This window comes from Symphodus melops (assembly GCF_947650265.1).
Source record: "Symphodus melops genome assembly, chromosome: 20".
Lineage (NCBI taxonomy): Eukaryota > Metazoa > Chordata > Actinopteri > Labriformes > Labridae > Symphodus > Symphodus melops.
Window position 1 is genome coordinate 18,292,988 of NC_136710.1, and position 26,977 is coordinate 18,319,964.

General features: G+C 42.6%; 1 protein-coding gene across 8 annotated transcripts in view; it reads left to right on the top strand.

Annotated features, from left to right (window-relative positions):
- Positions 1 to 26,977, top strand: part of nrxn2b (neurexin 2b) — a 730,611-nt gene that overhangs the window by 504,179 nt on the left and 199,455 nt on the right. The gene's annotated exons all lie outside the window — the stretch shown is intronic.

Here is a 26,977-nt window from a genome sequence, read left to right on the forward strand (position 1 = left end):
GTTGGTGTGTCTGACTCGGGCTGATGGCTCATCTATCTCCACATCTGTGCTTACAAATGTACACAAAGACCTATCAGCACTTTCACGACTCTGGATTGGAGGCGGAAAGAGGAAATGTTTGCAAGTTAATCCATACCTGAGCACCAAGCTGCATAGGGCTAAAGGGATTAAAAAGCTAATTTTGATTCAGGCTCTCTTTGATGTTTAAGATGGAGAGCTTCCAAGAGATTTTCCTGCCGGGTGGATCACTTTGTCCTTGGCAGTGGACACGATATAACCTCATGGGGGTTCCATGAAAGAGTCTAGTGTTTGCACATGTGTGTGTTAGCGTGTGCTTGCGGACAGTTTGTAGCCCTTTCATGCACGTCAGCTTCTACGCTAGTGGTTTTGAACCATTTAAATTGTCTATGAAGCTTTAGACTGTAGATTCAAATGGACACACTTGCCTCAGCCATCTTCTGTTACACAACAATGAAGCCCGTGATGGGCTCTCATGTATTGCAAATTTCCAACCAGTCTGTGCAGTAGGGATTGGCGTATAGAGCCGCAGTATTAATGTCACACTACGTCCGCTGACAAAAACACAAATTTAATTTACCAGTTTGATGGCAAAGTTCAGTCAGGTTGATATGGTCCACATTAGAACAGATTCATGGGTCAGTGACTTTTGATTAGTTTATTGTTATGTTGGTGCACACAGCACCACAGGAGCTACATTAGTCAGCATAGCATGTCATACCTTTTTATAGCATTAAATTAGTAATTATAAAGCTGACCTTGACACAAATCTCTATGAGAACAAACTATCATGATGGGTTGATGTTGTTGTTCGACCCATGTCTCGTGTGTTTAGAAGGTCATGACTTATACTGAAGCAGCCAGCCAGCAGGGGGACCTATAAACCTTCTGGCTTCACTTGAGGCGAAGTATTACGCAGCCCATTCTTCATGATAATGAATCGATCACTTATTTCAATGACATAACAAACTGCATCTCAATAAAATGGCTCGATATGCTCCTAAAGCTGGAATAAACCATCACCATCATTGCCTTGACATCCCGCCAATCATAATTGGTCACCTTGGCAACCAAGATGAGATTCAATCCCAGGTGTCTCCAGATACATGCAGCTGGAGGAATGAAGGCAGGAAATAGGCACTTGACCTTGATCACCTAACACCATCAAATGATTTAACATTCAGATGTGACCATAATTACAGCAGCTCACACATTACCTGGACCACCTTCACACGAAACCAAGTGTGTGTGTGTGTGTGTGTGTAGCTTTTACACATCAAGCGATCTCTTTGATTCTCACACAAGCAACATGGATATCACAGTAAAACACAGCCATTGTTCTATCTGCTCCCAAGCTCTGTTTAAAGAGAGGCTGGTACCAACCGAAAAGAAAAGTCAAGAAATGTTATCCACACACTCGGTGTGTTTTGATGCCACGCCTGCACAAGTCAGCACCCCCCTGTTGGGCCATGCCAATTATAAGAGTCTGGACACACCCCTGATCACATGATCCCCCCCCCCCCTCTCCGTGGCTGCCTTGAAAGTAACGGGGGTATTTTCACCCACACTTGACCCCCATATCACATCATCATTACATTATTCCCCATTATCATCTCCTGCACTGATCTCTTCACCTTTTATTACCGAACCGATTACTTCTTTTGTTCGTGTTTCTGAACGTGGGTTTATTTCCTCTCCTTTGTCTGTTTTGTTCACGTCTCTGTCTTCTCTCCTTATCTCTGCAGCTACTTTACTTTCAATCTATATCATAAGCTTTATCATCTGAACCTAATTATCCGTTAAGGTTTTATTTTTTCTGCCTGATTATATCTTTTTTCTTATGCGGCGTCTTCGTGATTATCCCCCTCCCTTCTGGAGAACACTCGCTATGTGTAGTCCTCTGTATCTTGTTGTTTGCTTAGCTTGACCACATGAATACCAATGAGGTCAGCTGCCGCCTCCACCCATCTATCCGCCCTATTCTCAACAAGCAAGGCCGCTAACCCCCCTGAATCCTGAGGTCCAAGCCCCACCTCTGCTGAAATCCTCCCAGTGTGTGGCCCTCTCTTCAAGTCCTGTCCTTTTCCCTGTCACCGATGGCCTCTATCACTGGTTGCTGCGCTAATAGCAAGCTGCTGTGTTTGATAATCACCACTTTATCTCTGTGCTGCAGGAGGAGGTCAGGTGCTGTGTGTGTGTGTGTATTTCATGCATGTGTGTGGAAGGATGTAGAACGCTCTCCTTTGAGAATCAAGTCACAGCCCGTCTCTTTCACAGAACACTATTAGTATTCATTATTCTCCCTCCACACCGAGTGCAAGGCGCACAAGCACATGCATGGACACGCACATCGTGATGAGAAACAGAAAGGACGCCTCAGGTGTTCTGGCCAGTTAAGATAAGCTTGCTGGTTTGACATTTCCCGTCCTGCCCCTGTCAACCCCACCCTCCATTTGTACACCTGAGTTTTTGTGCGGCCTCGAAAGGAGACACACATAAGTGTGCCAGGCTCTTCCATTAAAGCTGCCGCTACCGAACATGGGGCGAGTGCGTCATCCACTTCAGTTCGTTCAGGGATTTTTTTTTTTTGGAGTGTTCAGCCCCACCATTGCATGAGTTAGTTTAACAGGTTTTTTTTTTTTTTCAATAACTTCTTGGTCTCTTGCCGGGTACTTGGCTCCAAGTTGGTGCATTTTTGACATTTTGTGAAGTGTAATTCAGGAGAGTGGGCGTGTCAACCAGCTCTCTGCGCCAGTTTTTAATCCACATGCCCCCGTTTTTCTGACACCGCAAACACACTCCAGCAGTACCCCTAAAGTTTATACTGCAAATATCACACGTATGAGAGTCTCTCTGGTGGCTGTATTTGTACTCCTCTGACACCTCTAGGCTCAAGGCTCCCGGGCTCAAGTGGGCCCTGTGGGCTTGTCGTGCTCTTGTTTTGGCTGCAGCTGCCTATTTCAGAATGGCTCCTGCTGTTTGTTTCATGAAATGTAAGGTCAGCATACCAACAAGGCAACCAGCCTGCAACAAAATAGCTTTTCCCAGAATAATAGAAGTTGTCTCAAAAGGTAGGAGACTTTCAGAGCGCTGGTTCGGCTCACTGGTTAAATCGTGCTCTCCGTGTACAAAGGCATGTGGACCATCAGCTCTATGCTGCATGTCATACACAGCTCTCTCATCCCAGCGTCCTTCTCCAGCCCCTGACCCTTTAACTAAAGGCATGCAAGCACCTACCAAAAAAGTATACAAAACACTTCTTCAGTCTTCATTTTTTCAGCAAACTACCCAGCATGCACATCTTCCCTGCCTGCCAGTGGAATTGATTCACACTCTCCCGCTTTCGTGTTTGGTCGCTGACATGAAATAAGGTGTCATACACAACTTCAGGGACCAGATGAGCTCATTTTCAACCCGCAAGGCCATTCATAGTTTTTTCTATTAAAAAAAGGGGGCATGGTGAGGAGTGAAGAAATGAATCTTCCTTTTCCTCCAGTTCTGATTTCTGCCTCTCTAAAGCAGCAGGAGCCTCGCACCAATCTATACGTCAAAAGCTACAAGATCTAAACACAAGTTAATCAATTATTTGCAAGTAACTGGTCTGTGGCTGCTATTTGCAAAGAGTAAGATCACATGACGTGTTTAAATTGCATCGTGCGTTTTTGCTCTTCAATTGTGGCGGTGTCATAAAATACCTGAATTTGTGTTTAAAAAACGTTTGAAGACAAACTGCAGCCTTCAGTCGCGGCAGCAGGTGCAGTTAAATCACAGCTTCTCTCGGTTTAAACAGCAGACCCTTCCCTCCTTTAGGTTTGGTAAAAGTTGGCATTGAGCTCAGGGGAGGACGCATGCTTACTGTTGTGTGCGGTGGGGATGTTTCCCACTCCTTACCTGACTCCTCCTGCCAAGGCCCATGAAAGCACCACAGGCACATCAACGGGAGTGCATCCCAGCATGGGCAACGCCTCTGCTTTGTAGACAGCAGAGACAGTGTGCGTGTGTGTTTGTGTGTGTGTGTGTGTGTGTGGGGTGGGGGGGATCTGCAGAGGGTGTGGTGATGTAAGCCTGCTTTAATTATGAAGCCATCAGATATTAAAGCGCTGCAACTTGGGTGTCCACGCCAAGGATTTGAGTCTCCACTGGGAGCGCTCGCCATTAATAAACAAAGTGGCGTGTATTATGCATGAACGATGCCTCTGCCACTCTACCCCAAGCCGAAGGAGCTTTAGGAGGCAGAGGAAAACGCTTTCATCAGCTTTGCAAGGACAAAAAAGCAGGACGGGAACACACTTACACTCAAACACACACACACACACACACACACACACACACACACACACACACACACACACATTTCCAAACATACAGTTAGTGGAGCAGATGATTTTAGGACAAAGGTTAATCGAAAATATGAACTACAAATGCATGGAGTGTGCAGAATATCAGACTTTTTCCAAGCACATACGTTGCATTTTTACAGGACTTTTACTCGACACAGCCTTTGTATACTCATGGCAGCCATATTCTTCTGTCTAATGTCTTCATTCGTGGAAGTGAAAGCTAGCTGCTAGCTCCATAGCTTCAAAGTTCATTTTACTGCTAGGAATTATTAAAAGACGTTTTTGAGATTGGACAATGAAAATGTAATGCAGTGCATGCGACTATAATAAATAAAAATCATGCTGCCTTTTTTTCTTGCACATTTACTAATTAAGAGCTATTGGCAAAAAGTGAGCATCTGAGAGGAACATGACTCGTTCAAGTATCTGTAATGAACCTGACAGAAAAAAAAGAGAGACCTGTGAAAACCACTTGGTAGCTGTTGTAGTTTTTTGCTCAAATATGAGAGAAATGAGTCTAGCCGCTGCAGAAAGTGTTATAACTCCTGCTCTCAGTATTGTCAGGCACCTGCTTCATTCTTTTTAAAGTCGCTGACACATGCTTCAGAAATCTGCCAGTATCCTGTGGTGTTTTGTTTGAATCTATTAAAGTAAATATGTTTGGAAAGATTTCATCTACTTGATTTAAATCCGGTGTCTGTATCCCACTAATCAGAGCAGCATTAAAACCATTCGTTGTCTCATTTCTCCCCACCTATGGTGAACGCTTTATGGACCATTAAACAGTTATCTACTGAACTAGCTTTGCACAGCTGGATCCTGCTTGGCTCAATCCTTCCTTTCATTGCATTTAGACAAAGATTTCTGGGTTTTATTTCCTCAAATATTTTGAACGTATTTTCCTTGTCTGAGAGCACTTACAGCGAGGAGGCTGTCATCGGGGCTTTCCTTGTCAGACTTGTTTTAACCACAGTGGAAGGAACACATGGGACAAGGCAGTGTATTTGATTTACTTGTTCCCATGATTTATTTTTACAGCAACCCTGTAGGACCGCTGATTTCTTGGCTTAATTATTCCTTGAAGCTGGGCTGTCTTGTTATGGAGGCTAGATGCTCTGGGAAAAAGGTGATATGTAGCTCCAGCAAAGCCGTACAATTTCCCTGTTTGAAATAATACGCCAAGACAGGGAAAATGACTGTTTTCTGAAAGGAGCTCGACAGACGGCAACCTCCTGCTGTGCACACACCATAGCACAGATGCACACAGATGCACACACCCACATATGTTCTTCAGGCGGAAAAGAAGTAAATTTGCAGAGTTCAAGTGAATTCAATAGATCCCAGCATCCTCATCTGACACATCTGTGTCAGGGCTCTGATGACTGACAGACAGACGGAGCATCCATCACAATCATCCCCCACCTGCAGATATCCCTAATGTGCCCACAAGTCATCTCTGCATGCTTCTTCCATACCTGAGGAAGAAAAGTAAGGGATGATGAGATATCTGGTGGAAATGAGGAGGACTGGTGGAAAGAGTGAAGATTAAAGTAGAGTAGGGAAACCAGGAAGCGCTTGCACAGCAGGAGAATCAAAGGAAGGTTTGTGGTTAGAAAGAGAGAGAACTACAGAGAGTGATAGAGTCTCGGTACAGTGTGTGTTTTAAGCCCTAACTCATCCTCTTGCACAGAGCCTTGACACACTTAAATCTGCTCCCTGGGGCCTAAGGGGGGGGGGGGGCTGTAGAGATGAACCAAGGCACTACTAGAGCAGAACCAAAGATAGGCAAACCCCCGCTACTTTTCACTCTGCTCCGCTCTACTCTGCGCCGCTGCCGTCTTATCCTACTCCATCAGTCATTTCACTGCGGAAATAGGCTATTCACAAGTGCGCCCAGGTGAAGGGGCCCGTTTGGGACTAACCAAAGCCACGCTCAGCTACACAGTTCAGGGCAAATGAGTTCTAAACCTCTGCCTTTTAAGGCTCGCTGATCTCATGTCCATTGAACAGCTAAAGTGTGCTTTAAGATTTTTCCATTTCATCACGAACCAGCCTCCAAACAAAGTGTAAGGGAAAAGGTCAGGCTTTAGAAAAGAAAAAGAGCATTGTTTATAATTCAAAGCGTTGTGGCTTTGTTGCCATATCACATAGTTTCAGATTATTACACTTCGATGTAGTTTACCACACATTTTCAGCTGTCTGTTAGTAGGATTGGACATTCAAACATATCTGTTGTCACCTTGATGCTTTGAGTGACTGATCAAGATGCTTTTTCCAAAGGGTTTAGACCTGGTGCAGCCGACGGGATAGACAAACAATTCAGGTCAATATTTTCTACCTTTGAGTCAAGTGAAAGCAATAACTCGAAGTAGCTGTAAATTAGATTGATTGCAGCGGGGAAGTCTGACCAGAGAGCTGTCCTAATGGCAACGGAGCAGGAAATGTCTATCCAGAGTCTATAATCTGTCTGCGACTGTAATGTTTGAACCTTTATCTGCCAAGGAGGAAACCAATAGGCTTATCTCATGGCCTGCATGTAAGGCAAATCACTCCTTCTCCAAGCCTCCACCTGTCCACCTCCCCCGCTTCTTCTTCTTCCACATGCCAGCTAATGTTTCCTCATTGGGCCGATTATTGACCGCCCATGGCACGGCACGTGGGCGGTCTAAGAGGCTCAGTCTGGAAGGGAATTTGAAAATAACTCGTTTCCACAGATTTTTCCCGTCCATTTTTACACTACACGATTAAGCGTAGGATGTCTTCCTGGAGGAAATAACAGGCAAAAACATGACATTGTATCCCCTTATTTGTTTATGCTGGAGGACTAAATGGCCCCTAAGCCTTATAAATCAGAACTGGCATTGAACACTTGGCCTAACACAGAGAATTCACTCTGAATTTGTGCTCTCCAAAGTCATTTAGACTCGTTGAATCTCATTTATCCAGTGTCCTGAAACCTTGGAGCTCTCCTCAGTGCAGACCTATCTTGATGCATATTCATCAGTCAGCACAATGGCTGTCCTGTACACACGCAGCGTTGTCTTCTCAGTCCTGGATAGAAGGCTAAGTTTACCCACAAACTGGGTTAGATTTCAACTAACTGTCATCATGAAACTAAATCCTGCAGGGGCACAGTACTATAGTGCTGTAAGTGTGCCTTGCATTGGTTGGCTTGTATTTTCAGTCATGCCGGCTGCTGTAATGATCAAATTACAGGCCTGCTTGCTTCATAGTTACCAAACACAAACACTTTGGCTGCATGTCAAAGATGAACAAACTGCAGCAAGATTGATTCGGGGAAGCAGCAAAACTCATTTAGCATTCCAGGGATTACACAGATAGACACTTAGATGCACGGAAGCCAGACGTATCTAGCTCACAGTAGATGGATGGTGGGCATGAACCTAATTAAGCCTACATCCTACCGCTGCCAAACAAACGCCCTCCACCTGGACATCATTTCTCAGACACATTTTGAACGTGCTTGACCTTCCGTTGTCCACTTGTCTCCACGTTTGCGGCTGTCTGCATTTGAGACATTTCCTGCACCGATGCCTTGATCTGTTTGCAGATGATTGAGTATTTTTCCAACCCCGCCCAGCATAGCATTTATCTTACTCTTGGTTAACGTCCATTGCTGTGTTTCCGTACGTTAATTTTCGACTTCCTCTCCTTTCCTTTATTGCAGGAAAGATAAAGTATTTGCAACGTGTGGCCAGAGTGATATATAGCCATTACGTGAGCATGGTTTTACCCAGAGACAGAGTTCCCAGCACTGCACTTGACTTGAATCATTTCCCCTGTCGAGAGAGTGTGCTCCCTACCTGTCAGTCATCCATCTTGCTTTGTCAGTTTCCTCCCTCCATTCATAAGCCCCCATCTTCCTTTCAGGATGTGTTCTCTCTTACAGTGCAGAGAACCCTAATGCTCTGCAGGTATTGATTACTTTTCACTCAAAGGTAAAGTCGATTGTCCATAGCTGTACTATTGGGATCAAAAGGTCAGGGCTATTGGAAGAGTAATAACCAAGATGTGTGTTGGACTTTAAAAGTGTCCTTAAGTTGGTGGATAATAAATGCAATGTTGTTCAAACGTCGACACAACCTTTTAAACTTGTTTTTCTCATTATAAAACTCACCGGTGTTACACAAGTGTTGTGTTCTATTCTTGTAAGGCTTTTAAATTTCACCCTCAACATGACACTGTATTATTTCTGGTGACGATAACAACCCTGTCAATCTGTCGTCTGGAAGACGTGGGATTCCATTACTATTTTTACTCGGAGATGTCAATGATTCAATCATTCAGTGAGGCAGAATTTATGCAGATGATTCATGAGTTCTGATGTGCTGAGAAAGAAGTAAAAGTACAGCAATTTTGTCTATTATGAATCACTTCTTTTGTACAAATGTTACTGTTGTTCTCACACACAAAACTTCCACTTCTAGCCGTGGAATTGAATGAAATACAAGTTTTCAATTGAATAGTTTAATACCGACAAAAATACATATTTTTTTTAATAAAGCCCTTGTCCCACCAATCTTCCAACAATTGAATTAATAACAGGTTTAAATCTGCTGTGAGGGACTTTTGCTTTTTGGCGGTTTTAGACCTGTCTCGTCATGTCCAGTACATGTGTTGGCTGTTGTGTTACACCCGGCTGTCAGTCAGAGCAGCCTCGTCCCTCATCGTGCGTAGCTTGTAGCCTCAATATAATCAAAATTAACCCCAAAAACAGTACAACCTACATGTTCATCTTTAAACAAGGCTGTAAACATGTTTATTTCTGCTCTCAAAATAATCATTTAAAGATGCCTCAAGTAGATCTACGACAGGAGTTGCATTGGCTTCATTTTCCCCCCAGAGAGGTTGCTGCTTCCCTCTGTGGTGTTTGAGCAATGTCACACCATATAGGCTTGCTGGGTAAAGAAAACCTGGTATGCTGTTTGTATGTTCTGGCACATGACGTACAGTTCTTACAGTCATCATGAAGGTTAATGGTGGTTGGTTCATGTCATAATCAAAGTGCAAGCCATGTGAGTCAATTTGCGGCGGTGGTAAATGTAGCAATATGTGCTATGTGAACGTGTCACTCAAGGCCAGATGAATGGAAGGACAGGAACAGAGAGCGAGGGGGAGAGAATTGATGAATGCATGCACAGTGGGCGAGCAGGTGAGAGATGGAGAGCGTTATTTCTCTCCCCCTCTCTTTTCTCTCAGCGCCGGGAGGTGACCTCTAGCTCAGCGATATGAAGAGAATGTCACACAACATTACCCCTCCCCTCGGCCCAGACGCAGATGAAGTTTTATTTTTTGTGCCGCGCCATAGAGAGAAAACAATTCCTTTTCCTCCTTGATTAATGTCTGGTATGTGGGCCGATAGTGCACAAGACGGCAGTAAAGAAAGGAGTGGTATCATTTTATGCATTGTTTCTCTCTGATCTGCCACATGTATTAATCAGACTGTTGTCAAGCTCCGCGGAGCACCAGAGTGGCCAGGGCTTCCTCCCTCAGGATGTCACCTATGCTCCTCATTCATTGGTTAGCTGACCTCCAACCAGAGGAGACTGCTTTTTTTCACATCGGACCCTTTTACGCCTTTGATAGGAAAATGAGATCCCGATGGAATATTTTTATTGCAACCCCGCTTTTAATAGAGAACTGGACAAAAGGTCAAGAGCTAGGAGCCACACCAGGAATACCTAATGTGTGCCTTTGTCCTATGAATCATCAAGGCAAACATTTGATCCTTTTTTAACCTTCTCCTTCTGTGCTGTTGCCGTGCATATATGATAGATTGCTTGCAATAAGGGCCTACTCTCAGTGACGTCAGCCTATGGTTTCTGAAATGGCATTTTGAAGCATGGCAGTCCTCATTTTGTAAAGGTTACCTCCTCTTTACTTTCGATCGATCGAGTAACGGGCAAGGAGGTGAAGCTGAGGGAGGCCGGCCTTCAACCTCCTCGCAAACATGAAGCACATTAATCTGTCAGACAGCTTGGCCACACCCCTATTAATGCAAATGTATTCAATGTATTCATAGCACTTAGCCCCCACTGGCATTTTTCACCTGTAGAGCAACATTTATTTATTTTAACCAGGCTATAAATATGCTTAGTTTGAATAGAAAACTGGGCATTTACATATGGAAACTAATTGGGAATCCTCTGCAGCCAGCCTCCATTGGATACTTGAGGAATGGCAGATGTTTGTACTTTGGCATTGGCTTTATTTTGTAACACCAAAGGTTGAATGACAGTTCTCCGAATAATGCACCGGTGACAATGTCGGTATGGGTGATTACCTAGCAAAGATGTGCCTTTCCAATTGATGCGTTGGGCAGTTTGCATCCGTGAGTGCCCCTCCGTGTTGCAATTTACCTGTTAAAGAGACTCCCTCACTCCCTCACTCCCTCCTCTCTGTAATTACCTGTCAGACATGCCAATCAGACGACAACCCTTTGCTTTCCATTTTTTACAAGACCTCCCCATACTTTACCCTCAACGCCATCGGCCAATCAATGATCATCAAATAAGCTAACCTCATCCACTCTCACAAATTCAATCTTTTCAAATAGCGACACGCTATGGTTGGTGTTTAATGGTGGCAAATGTCAGATTTGACAAGAAGGTCCCTTCAGAGAGAGGCTGTCAGACGCCTGTCAAGCCTGACACGTGAAAGGACGAGGGGATACAAGGTTGTGACTGTGAACAGTGAGCCGTGGGGCCAACTTTAACAGGCTAAACAGGGACCTTGTGTTGTTGTTATGCCAACAATCTCCTTCTCAGCACCTTTGGGATGCTCCACACTCTGCAAGAAAAAAAAAAAAAAAAGCACTAGCACAAAGTTAATATCTTACGCGTGTCATAGCAAACTGCCTGGACGTTTGAAGTGTTTGCATTATGAGGAAGCGAGGATGTGAGGAAAAGTAGGTAGTTGCAGTGTGTGGGCTGGTGCACATCTGTGCTTGTGTGCATCTTAGTACAATTTGTGCAAATTAAACAGTTGCCAAGCTCATTAGACAGTCATGCAAGACATATTACATTGATTGCATTTAGAAGTGCTCTGTTAGGTGTCACCTCAAAACCGTTTGATAAGTGGAAACTGACAGAGGGTTCCCTGCACAGCAGAGAGTAGGAGGCATGTGTGCAGCTATGTATAATGCACATGAATTTTGTCTGTGTGTGTGGGTGGCAGAGAAGCCGGCACTCAGGCATCTGGAAAGGTGACTTTGACTCCAAACAAACAGTTGAAGCTGAGGTTTGATTGGCAGGAGAATATCCACTCCACCCTGTCTGCGTGTCATCGCTATTTGATTACGAATTAAGCTCTGCACGGTTGAACTGAACTGATACCTTGTTACAGGTGTGGCAAGAGATAGCTGATAATCTTTTTCTCGTGTTTACTCAAGACTCAAGGACGCCTTGCACAAAGAGGAAGGAAGAAGACAGGGGATTACTGCAGGCGAGAATCACAGCCTTTGCAGTGGTTTTATTTTAAATCTGATATCTCCCCCATTGTGCCGAACATAGCTCTACACTAAGACATTTTAGACATACAGAGGGAAGGCAGATTTGTTATCATGAAGGTATCTTTTCTTTTGATGCTATCAAGTTGTAGTACAGCAAGTGTAATAGGAGATTGATATTTACCGGGCCTCTAAAGATGAACCCCATATGTTAACAATGATGAAATGACCCCCCTTAAAACATCTGTAACATTAGCTGCTTCAGGAATTCTGATTACTAATGATGCTTTAACAGTGGACTGACTTTTCTCCAAGTCTGATGGCTCAGAATGAACTGTAAACTTTATTTTTCCCCACCTGCAGCCTCTCCATTTGTGTCCAATCATTTGGTAAAAAAAAAAAAAAAGTTTGTGAAGCCATATTCAGACACAACGACGGGAGGTTTAAAAACTGCCCTGAAGTGGTTTGTGACATTTAAGTTGTATTTCCAGCTGTCGGGGTGCTGCCATGGCCTCGTCCTGTTACATGACACGGGACGCCTTTCATCCCACCACTCGCCCCTGGGTTGCTGCCAGCGTGACTCTTTCTGAACCCTGTGGCACCTGGGCTTGACACCTCTGTCAGAAAATATCGAGACAGTATCCACTGTTTGAAATATTCAGCAGAAAGTACCAGAAAAACACTTTTTTTTTTTTTTCCCTTCACACGACTCAGCTCTGAATCTATTAGTGAGACCCAATAATATCCCAAGAGGCTTTGTGTTGCATTAAGCAATCAATGGTGAAGAACAGAAGGCATGTGGGAATTCTGTAAAAAGAAAAATGGAAAAGCTTTGTGCTTAACCCCCTCGTTGGAAACAACACAGAGTTGTTGTTAATGTGAGGAAACTATATTTTTTCAAGGGGGAAAAAAACAAGGCAGGGATTTGATTTTGTTGCTACAGAATGTAAGTGGGAGGATATGAATGCATCTTGAATGCATAATCACTGCAGTAACCACCACCCCTGCTGTGGATTTGCATTATAAGGGTTATCTCAGAGGCCCCCAATTAAAAAAAAAAAAAACAACCCTCCCCTGATTCAGAAACGTTGCTGTGCTCAGAAAACATCACACTGCTTACTCATGCTTCCCTCGACCCCAGTGCCTCGCTCCCCTTCTTATTTTTGACAAGAAGATGGCGAGGAATTTTGTGTTTGGCTCTCCATTCAATTATGAGGATGATTTGAAAAGTAGCAGAGCCAAAGGCAAGGCTGATTTTGAAGGACAAGAGAGATGAAATTAGGTTGTTTAGAGGAACTAGTGCGTTTTACATCTTTCTGAGGCTTGAGTTAATCACAGTGGTTTCCAATGAGCGCTTTTAAACCCAACAATCATATTGGAAATGCCACGTTAACTTAACTTTGGATCACCTTTGATTCATTCCTAAACCGTGATGAAGTTAAAAGGGAATATCGAAGATGGACTGGCCTTCAACCTCCTTGCAAACAGTTGCAATGCACATACCTGTCAGTCATCTCAGCAACACCCCCAAATTATTTCAGCATGCTTCAAGTGGACTCTTGACTCTCTTCATCAAACCCTCTGATTTCCCTCTTTCTCTTGGTGCTACATTTTGATGACACTGTCGCGTCCCACATAAAGGGCTCGTCGTCCACACACCCGGATCTCTTCATGCCTTCAGGTCTAACGCCGCCTCTATCGATCCCTTCTGCCCTGCTGGCTCTCTCTGTCCCAACCCTTTCACTCCCAGCCAGTTGGGCAGTCTTTCCCCCTCAGTGATGTGGAGCTCGGAGGCGTTCGGGGGCTGCGGCTGGGAGCAGCTGTCACAGACACAACGGACAGTCTTAATTGGCTCCCCTGGGGGCCGTCCCCTCGGTGGAACAGAGCAGGACAGTAACTGTGGAAGCATGCAGAAGAGAACCAGAGGCCATGAATGCCTGTAGTTTAAAACCGGCTGAAAAAAAGCCTCTGGGGCTGCAGATCAGTCTTTCATCATTCAGAAGACAATTTAGAGAGAAATCATCATGCATCGTTTACGATATAAAACCTATTTGAAAATGTTATCTAATAGTGTTTGCAGCTTTTCATAGCTGTCTATCTGAGATAAGGGAAGATGACTTTACTGTGGCACACAGCTTTCGGCGAGACTCGGGCGTAGAATGGGAGTAATTGGTTTGTTAAAGGCGCAACATCTTGATACAGCAAGCAAAGCTTACACAATACCATACGTTTGAATGTTTTATGAAGAAGCTCGACGTATGGATACATGCAAGTAATTTAGTTTTAATGGTGGCTGACGCAGCCTGATTTTTCTACACACAACCGCTGTGGCAACTAATCAAGGGAGAAATCATGACAATGCACGAGTTTGACGTCTACATGACGATGCAAAGGTGCTCAGAAAAGACAATTCCTGCGCCAGAGATGCTTTAACACCACGCTACATTTAACCGCATAATGTCAAAACACCAAATATTTCAAGCACGTCTTTATGTTAAACTTCAAGAGACGGGGATCGTCTCCGAGCTGACGCGCTCCATAGTCTAGTCAGAAACACATGCGCATCTTTAAAACGCTTCTCAAGTCGTCGTCTTTTGTCTCAATTTCTCTCGTTTCTTTATTCAATCAATTGTGATCTTTCGCCTTATTACAGTCTGGCTTTCTCTTCCTTTTTTTGTCAGTCTTGCTGATTTTTTTTTTTTCCTCAGCTCGGTGCCAGAGCAGAAGGATGAGTCTGTAAATCAGACATCTGCTTTTCCCTCTGCCACTCTCATTTTTATTTCTCAGCCCCGCCATCCAGCCTGCACCCCTTCATGCTCCATGCCCTGATATCCTTAGATCCCTCTGTCCCGTCTATACTTTCTGCATTTCCTCCCCATCTCATTTTTTCCTTATCCTTCTCGATTCCGTTCTGCTGCAGTCTCTCCCAGTACCATCCTCCCTTTCATCCATTATCTTTGTTTCTCTCTTTTGCCGCAGCGAGAGCAGGCTCGCTCTTTATTTTCTGCTCCCCTCATTACAGCTAATGCCATTCCAGTGTTCTTGTCCCCCCCCCCCCCCCCCACCCCCCCCCCCACCTCTTCCTCTCACACTGTTCAGTCCAACCCAGACTGATTAGGTGGTATTGTTTTGGGACTCCAAACAAATAAAAAGGGAGATTTGGTTTCTCCTGGCGGTAATTGAGATGCGAGTTGATAGGGGGGAAAGACGGATGAGAGGATAGAAGAAGGACAAAAAAAAAAAACATGGGAGGTTTGGAGGAGACAACTTGAGTATCAGAGAGCATTGTCAATCTCACTAATGGCTGTGTCTCAGCATAAATCTGAAATCTCTTTTTCGGCAGGCACAGTTTTCGTGATTTTTTTTTGTTTTCTTGTTATTCGATAAGCGTGGCAGTAAGCACGGAATCTGAGACGTCTACTCTTGTAGTCACAGAAAACACAAAGTTTTCAGGGCTGAGATGACTTAATCATTGAATTTATCAGACCTGACAGTTGATGCTCGGTCAGGCAGAAAGAAGCTGTGCTGAAATCTGTGACATGTACTTCACCTCAACAGCATTAGGACATTAGAGCCATTACAACCCTTGAACAAAGCCAGGGTGTATTAGTTGATGATTAACACACAGTCACTGCTCTATTAAATGGTACCCAATTAGCGCTGAGTGGCACAGAAGAAGCAACTTTACGGTGTGATATTTTCATAGCCTCTGGTTCCCTGGCCTTTTCAGCTGATTTGTTAATTAAAGTAAGGTGGTGGGGGGGGGGGGGGGGGGGGGGGGTGATTGACCTTTCAGCACAATTTGTTTTCCACCACAGCATCGGGGGTGTATTTCCCTCTTTTTCTGGAAACCGAGCGAGGCGAGAGGCTTACGCCCTCGGGTGTCATGCAGTCTGAATGATTATATACAGTCACTAGGCCTGACTGTTTGTACATATACTGTCCATACACACACACACACACACACACACACACACACACACACACACACACACACACACACACACACACACACACAAACACACACACACACATACATATTCATGGCACAGAACCAGAATTACACATCCGTGTCTGTTCTTGTTAGCAAACAGTGCAAACACAGCAGGTGCACACCTGCTCTGATGCACCTGCATGTTAAGGCACATCAGCCTGTGCTGTGGCAGCAACATAAGCGTAGCACAGCTTGCAGTCACAACACATCAGTTGAAATAATTATGTTACTTTTAGAGGATACGTTTTCCAGGCATCACTCAGGCCCTGTCAGTCACTAAAGTTGCTGACATGTCACACTGCGTATCAAGCAGTAAAGATGTGGATGAACAAGAAACTGCAGTTCATCGAGTGTCCACTTGGGGATGGCTGCCAAAAAGCATCATTACCATTTATGTTAAATTGCCCATTTTGACAGCAGAATGAAACATGTTTACAGAATGCTACAACATACTTGTTTTGTGTCAACAGCTACTTTCTCTATCGGTCGAAACTGTAAAGAAAAAAACTGGGGGGTGGATTGTTTTATGATTCATCCATTTAGATATCATCAAGCAATAAGTTTTGGGCGTATTGATTTGAGTGGCAGGCTTCAGGCAGATGGGCTTCAAAATGAGTCGTCACAACCGATGGAGGATGTCGCTGAGACGACGTCCATGTTTTCGTCTGTCGTCTGTCCTGCATGCATGGTCACAAGAATTAACCAGGAGTTATTCGAAATGTTCCTGTTTCTCTTCATGTCTCTGCGAGGTCACAGGACCGCTGCACTTATCAATCGATGTTATCTCCAAAAGTCAGGGATGTGCAAATAAAAACACTGAAACACACTGGATGCTTGACTTGACTTTTAGTTTTGTGATCTTTTTAAGCTTATCAACTTGATTTCACTTTCTACCAACCTCTTATTAGCTTTACATAGCCGTTATATTTGTAAATCCTAGGTCATGTTATGTCTCGGTTGGTTTATCCTACGAGATCATGTTGATGACTTATTTTAATGACAAATGAACTTCACTAGTCTCAGTGGATTTCTTAAGTTGTGTAAACCTGGAGACAGAGATAAATTTAGGAGAGAAAGTTGTGGAGTGTCTTTAAAACGAAGCAAGGGAGAGGGTTAGCAAGCAGCATGTATGTTGGGTTCTCCCACTGACATACATACGGAGTGATGGTAGGGTGAGACTGACAGGCACAGTCGCCGCTGAGATTGATGAAAGGTGCCATTGGGAGACAGATGAGGGCGGGATTGGAAGGGACACATTAGATGGAATGGCTGAAGAAAAGGTCAAAGTTCAGGGCACAGCATGAAAGGGAAATCTGACACGCTCTGTCGTGATCACTGAAATGAAAGGTGCTTTGAAATGGCTCCTTGTGTGCGTAAGGTGGATGTTGAAATATGTCGGATCTCTCAGAAAGTTTTAAATAACATGCAGAGTATAAATGTGAGATATAATTGATGCCCTGCATCTCCATCAGATCCAATGGGAATCTTTTATCAAGCAGTACTGATACACTAATAATTGTAATCATGCAGTGATTGAACGTCATTGGTTTGTCATCATGTTAGAATTATGACCACTTTTATGACTTTTTGCTGTCACAACTGGCTGTAAAGAATTAACAAGATACACGAGGATATAAAGGTCAGCAGTCTGCACAGGGACCTTCTATTTACTGCCTCATCAATCACTTGAAATTGGACTTTCACTGTCAGAACTCCCAAGATTAACTGTATTAAAAGCAATTAGAATAATATATTGAGATGTTGCAATGCACTGTTGGATTTAAAAAAAAAAGAGCGACCATCGCTAGGACAAACAAGACTCAACCCTGACTTCCACCAGGTCAGCGTCTATTGACTTTCCAACCTCCAATGAAATACCACGGTTGCATCTTACATGTCAATTTATCTTCAGTAGCCTACGAAGATGATACATTTGCGGACCAAAATCGAATCCTTGATTGTCTCATTTTTGTATCCGTGCTTTCACACCAGCACAAAAACGTCATGATTCAATGCGAACTCTCGAATCTTTCACTCTCACTTAACCAATTCTGCCTTTTTTTCTGGCTCTAGTTAATATTCAAGATGAGCTAATTATGAAAACTGGTAATATTCAGAAAAATCTTCCAAGAGGAAGCATGAAGGGTGGTGACACAAGAACCAGTGCATAGCATAGACAACATGACTGCAACATCCACCAACATACTGTAGTGAAACTGCTTCATTACTCACAGAGACATTTTCTCTCCCGCTCATCACTACTATATTTATGCTGTATTGGTAGTTTTTGAATCTTATCAAGTACAGGTGGAGAAAAGTGTTTTGCTCAGGTATTAGATTGGAGGAATAACCTGTGTGGGAGTTGTAATGACTGAGACCGGTTTGTTTCATAATCTTACATCCTTACATTCTTCGACACCTTAAAAGTCATTGAAGCTTGGCCTCTGAATAAAAATAGACCCGACAGATAGTGACACGGTGCAGCGAAGTACAGATAATTATGGCTAAAACCAAACCACAGAATGCTGCCTTTCCTTGTTAAATGGAGTAAACAGCTTGAACAATCACAGAGGGTGAGTGGACATAATCACTGGATTATTTTTCGATCTAAATAAAAGATTGAGACCTCCAACCAGGTCCATTCCCTCAACGTTGCCTCCAGTCCTGTTGCACTGTATTCACATGTACATTAAGAATTTAAAACAATGGTCATGAACATTCCTCGTCCAGATGTGGCTTTATGAATAAATTGTGATAAAGGAAGAAAACACATTAGCTATTCTTCATCGGGCATTAAAAAGATATAAGCAAGAAGAAGATACAGAGTGTTGTCCTGCCGCCTGTCCTTCTGATGACCCTATTCCCTAGAGACGACCTTCGGTTTCAGAAAACAGCATACCTGAGTGTATACCCAGGCTGGAGTGCAGTAGAAAAGAGGAAGAGGGGAGCCATTGAGGGGGAAGATTGGCAAAAGTAACAATGTTACTGTGACAGAGAAATGGAAGAAATAACCAACTGGATGAGTAGAAGTCAACAGTGAAAGTGAGTAGGCGAAGGCAGTAACCTTGAGGTTAAAGCACCATGGTTGTGTTAGAGAAGGAAGAATATCAATGCTACCTCTCAAGGGAGACACCGCCAAACCTCATAAACAACTGTTGCTATGCATCAGTGCACTGAGCAGCATTAGCAGACTGATCTTTGTAAGCAGTTCCCAGTAGAGCGGTATAAATGTCAGAGTTCTGCTGTTGAAGAGCATGCATGCTCAGATGACTGTCCCTGCATAGATAAACATTGTTCAGGAGGAAACGCTGCTGGCAGCCTTATGAAGTCTATGTAGTTAATTAAAAAAAAAAACCACATAATCAAAGTTTTGCTAAATGGCCGTTATCAGACGATTATCAGTGCTGGCTAGAAGTGTCATATTTGTCACGTGATTAAAAAACAAAGAAACAAGAAAGTATGAAGGTTCCAGTCTCCAAGAGCTCTTCCAGATGTTGATGTTCATTTTGAAATGTGTTGTCTATCTCAAATTAATTTGACAATAAATGTGGGTAATTAATCTTCCAAAGAGAAATCGCTCTTTTTTTGCTTTCCATTTAGAGGTATCCTTTTTTTTTTTTTTTTAGCCCTGATTGGTTGTCAAGGTTAAAATGTAGGCATACGCCGATCCTTTTCAAGTGGGAGTGTATTGAAGGGCATTTAATTTAACAGTGTTATTAATATGTTGCTCCCCTCGCGTGTTTGAATGGAGTTTGCAAAATGAAGCGACACCTTTTTCAATTTAATAACCTCTGGTGAATACCTTCTATTGACTTCAACAATAATCAGTACAATCACCGTTTTCACCATGTCAACAAGAAATGAAAACTGAGACGCTCTGGTAAAGTAGAATTTATGGTAGGAGAGTTGTATTTCAATGCATTCAATTGCAAAGGTGGTTAGAGTTTGGTCATGGCTGATTGGTTTATTTTTATTGGTGGCGTCAAAGTCAATTTGAACCGTTAGTTGTCAAGCTGTCATGTTCAGTACTGGAGGTGCACATATCTTACGGCCTCACAAATGGAAGCGGGAAAAAAAAGATTAAACAACAATGAGACACAACACAACACCAGTGCAAGCGCAGGATGAAATAAAAGGAGAGAAAAATGCTCCAAGTGCCTTCCTCCCATATCATATTAATGATGCCTGGGCGGGTAATGACGTTATCGTCTCCCACACACTCATATGCAAATCCACCTCGGGAAAGCCGGCTCTCATTATAACACGTGTTCACTCACCTAAAGCACAAAAGCTGTTGCATGTCGGGCCCAAGAGAGCAAGATGGATAATCTCAGTCAAGACCTTAGACATTTCTATTCATGCCAACCCTCTCCATAGAAGTTAATGGATTTTCCTTGCAGCACATCTTTATTGTCTAATGCACAATAATGTCTTGGATGTTTTACGAGCTCAACCTAGCAAGCAGACAGAAGAAAGTAATGCCAAGGCTGATCAATGCCCAGGTAATTGATGGATATAACCATATGGAGCAGGAAGGTTGACGGGGGAGATGGGGGAAGCACGGAGCCGCGTTGCAAAAAGCTACATTACATCCTTTGTGCTGTTCAGCAGAGACACGTCTGACACGTGATGCAAATAGTACAACGATGCCTATCTATGTAGAATTGTAGATGTAGATATGTTTGAATGGTACAGTGGCCCTAAAGGTCAATGTTAAGAAAATTTCCCTAACTGAAATATCATTTATACTAAATATAAAAATGATTTAATGAAATGCTAAAACATTTCATGAAACATAAAAAAATAATTAAAAAAATAATTAAAAAAATGGTTGCATGTAAAGAAAAACAATTTGTATTGAGACATTTGTGTTTGATTAAAATGTAAGGTTTTTGTGAAATCGTTTCCTGCATGTGTTTGCAGTTTATTTTCAGTGAAATGTTTTTTTTTGCAGTTGACCTTCAGGGCCACTGTAGCAGGTGGAAGCAGGAACATTACAATATGTTTCAGCAGAATCAAGTCGAAGGGTCGTAGTAGAATTTTGTTTTGATTAAATAGTTGTAGGTGCAGCAAGACAATGCTACAACATAGCTGGTCAGACCATCAATTGGCACCTGAAAGTTTGTTAGAGTACAAGTAAACAAACAGTGGTAGCGTTTGAAGGAGACACGTTTGCAAGTTATTGAAGGATTCATAAATTAGTGAAGTCAAAATTCTGCAAATGGTCTTTAAAGTATGTCGAATGCTTGCCGAGGTCACATTATCAGTGTACATTTAAGAATAATGCATGGCCTCAAACACATGCACTATATACTGTATGTCTGTGTGTGTGTGTGTGTGTGTGTGTGTGTGTGTGTGTGTGTGTGTGTGTGTATATATATATATATATATATATATATATATGTGTGTGTGTGTGTGTGCTTTGAGTCACCTTGCACAGAATAAGACGTTAGCTCAGCAGTGCAGAGCATGATGGAGCGGTTCAGCGCTCCTGAGTGGGTGTTGATCTGTACCTGTCTCTTTCATGCCTGTGATGCTTGGCCGCACTAACCACCCATCTGCAGGAACATGTGGGGCGGGCCAGAGCTTGGCGACCGCTGAAGTAAGAATCTGTTACAATTGCTGCACACAGAAAAGCATCCTGAGTACAAGCGATCAAAAGCTCATCTTTTTGCAATCAGGCGTACAAACGGCTGAACACTAGAACTTGACTACCTGGCTGAATTTACATGTTAAGTGTCACAGTCAATTCAAACATCCGTCTAAGATGCTGCACAACTTTAACTTCTTTTTTTCTGAATTTTTCATTTTATCTCTTTAACTCTATGGAAAAAACAAGCCAAAGAAACCTTCTCGTCTTGCAGATACAAATGTCATATTAAAGGATATCAAGTCAATTTTCTTTCAACTTTGGGTCTGATGGTTGTATTCACCAGATAATGACACCGCCTGAGGAACCAGAGTAAAGATGAAGCATCTGCCTTGATTATTCTTTTGTTGTCTAACCAACAACGAGAAGCTTCTCTGCTGCCATTTTTGAAAGCTTTAAAGATTAAAAAAAAACACTATGGGGAATAGTCCTTCATTCTGCACATGCCTGAAGACAGAAAAGTGATGACCTTCTGCTGTGGATTGATTCAAGGAAAGGCCTTACTTGGAGATAAAGATTCACTCAGCAGGCTTTACTAGCTTCCTTTTCCACCACTGTGTCAATAGCTGACTTGAAATGATTGCACGATTATTAAACCCAGTTTCAGGTTCTCTCTTCGCTTCCCACACTGACTTGGCTTTCTTTCTGTTCTTTTTTTTTCATTTCTTCATGAAGACCCCTTCAGGGTGTCAGTAGCTTTTCAAAGTTGCTGGTCTTTAGCTGGCCAATCCTCTTAGCTCCAGGAAAAAGATCTCCCTTTGACACAGTGCTGACGTTCACAGTATGAGAAGCAGCTGTGTGTGAGGTTGGAGAGTGCGTGACTAAGAAGCTAGCTTTCTTTATATATATATATATATATATATATATATATATATATATATATATATATAGTATGGAGGTTTGAAAGGAAAGGTGCTTCCTTTCTTGGACAGCCATTACCGCCTCAGTATTATTAATATTTAACATTCATAATGCATCAAGCCTGCGTGTGTGAATGCATGCAATGTTCTACCCGGTTATGCATGGCACTCGTATCTATACAAACAGCAATATAGTGCCTGGTGATTACATTGATTTATTTGGCAGGCCAGATTGGCACCGTAATGTCATCGCCACTTTCTACCAGCGTTTTAGTGATGCTGCTAACTCCTGATAATGACCACGAGCCAACAGGGTTTTTATTCATGACCCCCAAATGGTCAGCACTCAACAATCACTCAGGATGTTTGACTGCAGAAATGTGAGCTTTTTGACTTCATGGGTTGCAAACAACCGAAAATTGGAGGATCTGTTCGCGGGTGAGTCTTTTTTTCTAAGTGTGTCTGATGGCGTAAAGTGCCACATTTTATGATTAAATAACAGCAATTATCACTTTTGGGGGGAAAGAATAGACCGTTTATCGGCCTCCAGATAGTTTGATCAGAGCCGGCTGTGTTTGTGTTGTCGCTATCTCTGCGGCGCACTCACCCATATCTGGGTTGCTTGCGGGTGAGGTGGGTGTATTGCATCCATATGTGTGGAAAGATGTTTTGTTGTTGTCTATCCTAGAGTGCCAATCTTGTTGCTTATTTGGCTCTTTCCTCTCATTGATTGTGTTTTAGAAGACAGAGGCAGAGAGATGGATAGAAGCAGAAGACAAAATGCTGGCAGAAGGAAAAAAAAAAAAAGCTCCAGCTTCTGTGAGGGGAAAAAAAGAAACAGTGCCGAGGGAATTTAGGAGGCAGGGTAAAGAAAGTAGGCGACGGAGAGAATGTCGTCTTTGCTCTATTATTCTCCTGTATAATGTTTGAATGAAAACAGCGGGGCCTCAGTCGGGCTGGTTAGATTTAGAAAGAGACTCGAGGGAAATGCATGCTAAAGAGGTGGGGTCCTTGTGGACATTCATTCACCTGAGTTTTCCTTTCAAAGGGATCTTTTTTGCCATCCCTCCTTATTCTGGGAACAGTTGGGCAAATCAAATACTGGCTTGGGGAATTTAAAGTATATACATAAAGCTGGCGGTGGACACAAGGAGAGAAAGGAGCACTTTAGCTTAATATGCTATGCTGCCATACTCTCTCTCTCTCTCTCTCTCTCTCTCTCTCTCTCCGCGTTTCACACCTCTCTTCAGCTCACATTAGACCTGAATATTTCATAAGTATGATGTTTATTTCATCACGTTTATCGTTCACTCTTGCTTCGTATTGACTCAGTTATTTTACACGGAGCTTCTATAGATAGAACAGGATGGGAAAAACTATTTATATTTGCAACACACTATCGGTGGTACCTAGTAACGATATGCTGCTTTCTAATCAATAAGCATGCTCCTTTAGATTTGCTGCTTATAAATACCAGGTTACCATGCACTATGTTCCCTGAGCGTCTCACATCATTGTAGTTACCAACCTGTTCTTCTTCTTTGAGTTCGCTGCTAACTGTTACAAAGACTTATTCTTGTTTGTTTGTTTTTTTTGTTTTTTTACCAAGCATCAAACTACTATTAAAAATTGAAGCTGATACAGAAGTTAAAACAAACCTGCAGTTACTCTTACTTTTCAGAAACAAGGAATCCTAAATAGTTCCAAAATTCTCTGTACAGCCTGGATCAAAAAAGAATGTTTTTTTCTTTGTTGTTTTTTTTTTAAAAATAATAATAATAGAAACAAAATAGATGACTCGTTCTTTTTGATTGTATTGAACAAAAGAGATATCAGTAGATTCGCCCAATGTGGGGCGTGGCTCGTTTGACTGACAGGTGGGTATGTAGCTCGTTGCCAGGAGTTAGAAAGACTTGCCTCATCTCCGTCTGTTTGTTTCTGCATGAATTCAAAGTGACAGTGAGATGCATTTCCAATATGGTGGCCACCATCATTAGATTGAGAACGCCAGACCTGCCAACACTTCTGATTTCAGTGCGAGTCACCCTGATTTTAACCCCCTCTCTTGCTTGTACTCCTCAGGGGTAAATGCTCCTAATTATGGGTGTTATTCAGCCTTTATGTCTGCTATGAGTCATAAGACCTGGCAACCCAACTGGCCGGGTTAATCATGCATGAACAACGTGTCTAACTCCTCACTGGTGGAGAGTTCCCAGCTGTATGATAACGATCGTATTTGTACCTTAATTTGGCTCTCTGTACGATGTAGGATCAACAGCATCTGACCTGTCTTGCTCTCTGCTGCCAGGCTTTACCTGTCAGTCAAATCATCGACTGATGCTCTGTTCTGCCACACAGACGGCAGGAAAACATCAACTTAAGATGGTACTATCTTAGTTTTACGTCTGCGGGCAGCAGAGCAGTTAACAAACAACTCACAGTTGAATAGTTTTATTTTTTTCCCCCTGTGTTTATTTATATGAATGTAAAGTACAGGGAATAGTTTGGCATGGCTTCCTATGGTATTTAGGCCCTTTCTCATGGTTTGAGTATGATACTTCTGAGTAAAATATGTTCCTTCCAAAGCTGCACTTCCATATTACCTTATGTTCAATCTGGCAGCACTGCTCATGCTGCTCAACCCTCCTTTTTGGTGCGAGACAATAAAGTCTGTGGTTACAAACTCTGCTGCCAGACAACATTGCCCCTTGCTCCGCAGCACCTCTGCAACTTAAACTGAAACTACATTTGAAGTTTGCAATCCACCAACTCAACTACCTGCTGCACGTGTATTAGCCCTGTTGTAATGTATCCTCCATCTTAGACTTTCACTTCTAACTTCACTCCTGTGTGTGCAGGGGAACACAGAACGTAAGTCGTTGATGTGTCTTCTTACTGAAGATTTTATTGGAGTATATTTATACCACGTTGACGAAGCTGTTAATGGAGCCACCAGGATGTCACGAAAGTAACGAGTGCAGACTTTACGTATCCAAGGGCTTAATATAGCTCCTTTCTGTTGCGCTATTACATTCACAGATGTTTTCTGACATATTCAATTTGAATGTGTGATGTGACGATGACATTTGCACCACAGTTGCTGAACTAATATCATCATGTTCAAGTAGTGTGACACAAATATGACAAAAAAAAAGTCTGAGACAACTTTTGCTCAACAATGTGTATTTTTATTTAATTTTTGAGGGGGGGGATCCAGTAATTCATTGAATAAGTCTTTGACTCGCTGTATCATAAAAAAATTGAGATCATACTTTTTCTTCTTATAATATGGTGGCTGTTTTATTTTAGAACTCACTTCAATCTCTTCATAATGAAGAGATATATACACACACAAACTTCCATCTGTTTCCATCCAACATTTACACCACTGTTAACAATCTCCCCGCCATGTCAGCCAAAGAGTGCGCGTGGGGATGCTGGGACTGCTGCATTGCTCAGTTGCCATTAATTTCCTAGCGGTGCTTAATGCACTTGGTGCTCTTCGGGGAAGATGACATGTACATATGTATGAGTTTACTCGGAATAGAAGAGAAAGCGAGCGAAGTGAGGCAGGCAGGAAGATAAGGATGGAGAGGAATGAAGAAGAGAGCGTGAAAAGGGGGGACGCGATTACAGTGGCGAAGAAGAAGTCACAGCAGCTTTAATGGGACGAGGAGAGGATGAAAAGACAAAGAATTGGAACACAATATTGACCAGAAGCTGCATTTCAGATACTCCTTTAGAAATGTGCAACTCCTACTTTAGGTGCAACGTTTCAAGAAGACAACTGGTATTATTTTTTAATGTGCAAAGAGCATTCACTCAGACTGTTTTGCATGGCCCAAAATGTTCAGTGAGTGATTGGTTACAGAAGTGTAAAGCTTCGTGACAATATGTTTTGGTAGTTGCTGTAAGCAAGCTTAACTTCATAGTTTTCATATCTATAATATAGTCTTTACATTCAATATATTCCTCTTTTTCTTCAAAGGCCGTCAGGAGAGGAAGTCCTAAATTCCCCAGAAAGCACTTTGAGTTAATTAAAACTGAGCAAACAACCTTTCACTGCTTCCTGTTTTTGTGTGTAACTAATTAAGGGAGAAGCTGCTGAACCTAATGCGCTTGCAAAAGGTGCACTTCGGTGGCCAGTGGCTGAGAGTTGCTGATCTGTCCCAAATCCACTCAAAATAATTATGCATGGCTTTAATTAAGCTTACAAAACACAGTAACCAATGAGCCATGGCGCTTTAAAAAAAACTAAAAAACACACACACAAACAATAATGTCAACAGAAATGACCAAAACAGAGTCATGCTCATTTATTTAAATGAAACAAGACAGTGTGTCTTGTTTTGTTCTCATCTAAACCTTTATAGCCCGTGGAACGACACTCCCTGCTACTTTAGATTTTAATGATCCTATTTAGTGCAAACATCACACCTGTCAAAAAATGTATTCACCTTTTTATGTACCACACTCATTGTTACATTCAGCTTGTTTGGCTGATGGACCACACATTCGTCAAGCGACGTGCTCAACCACGCCTCCAAAGTCATAAGAAAGGCCTCAGATTTGATGAAATGCTTCACGCAGCGTTCAACATTGATCTTGTTTCCAAATGTCCTGAGACTTTAGACGAGCTCACAGGGG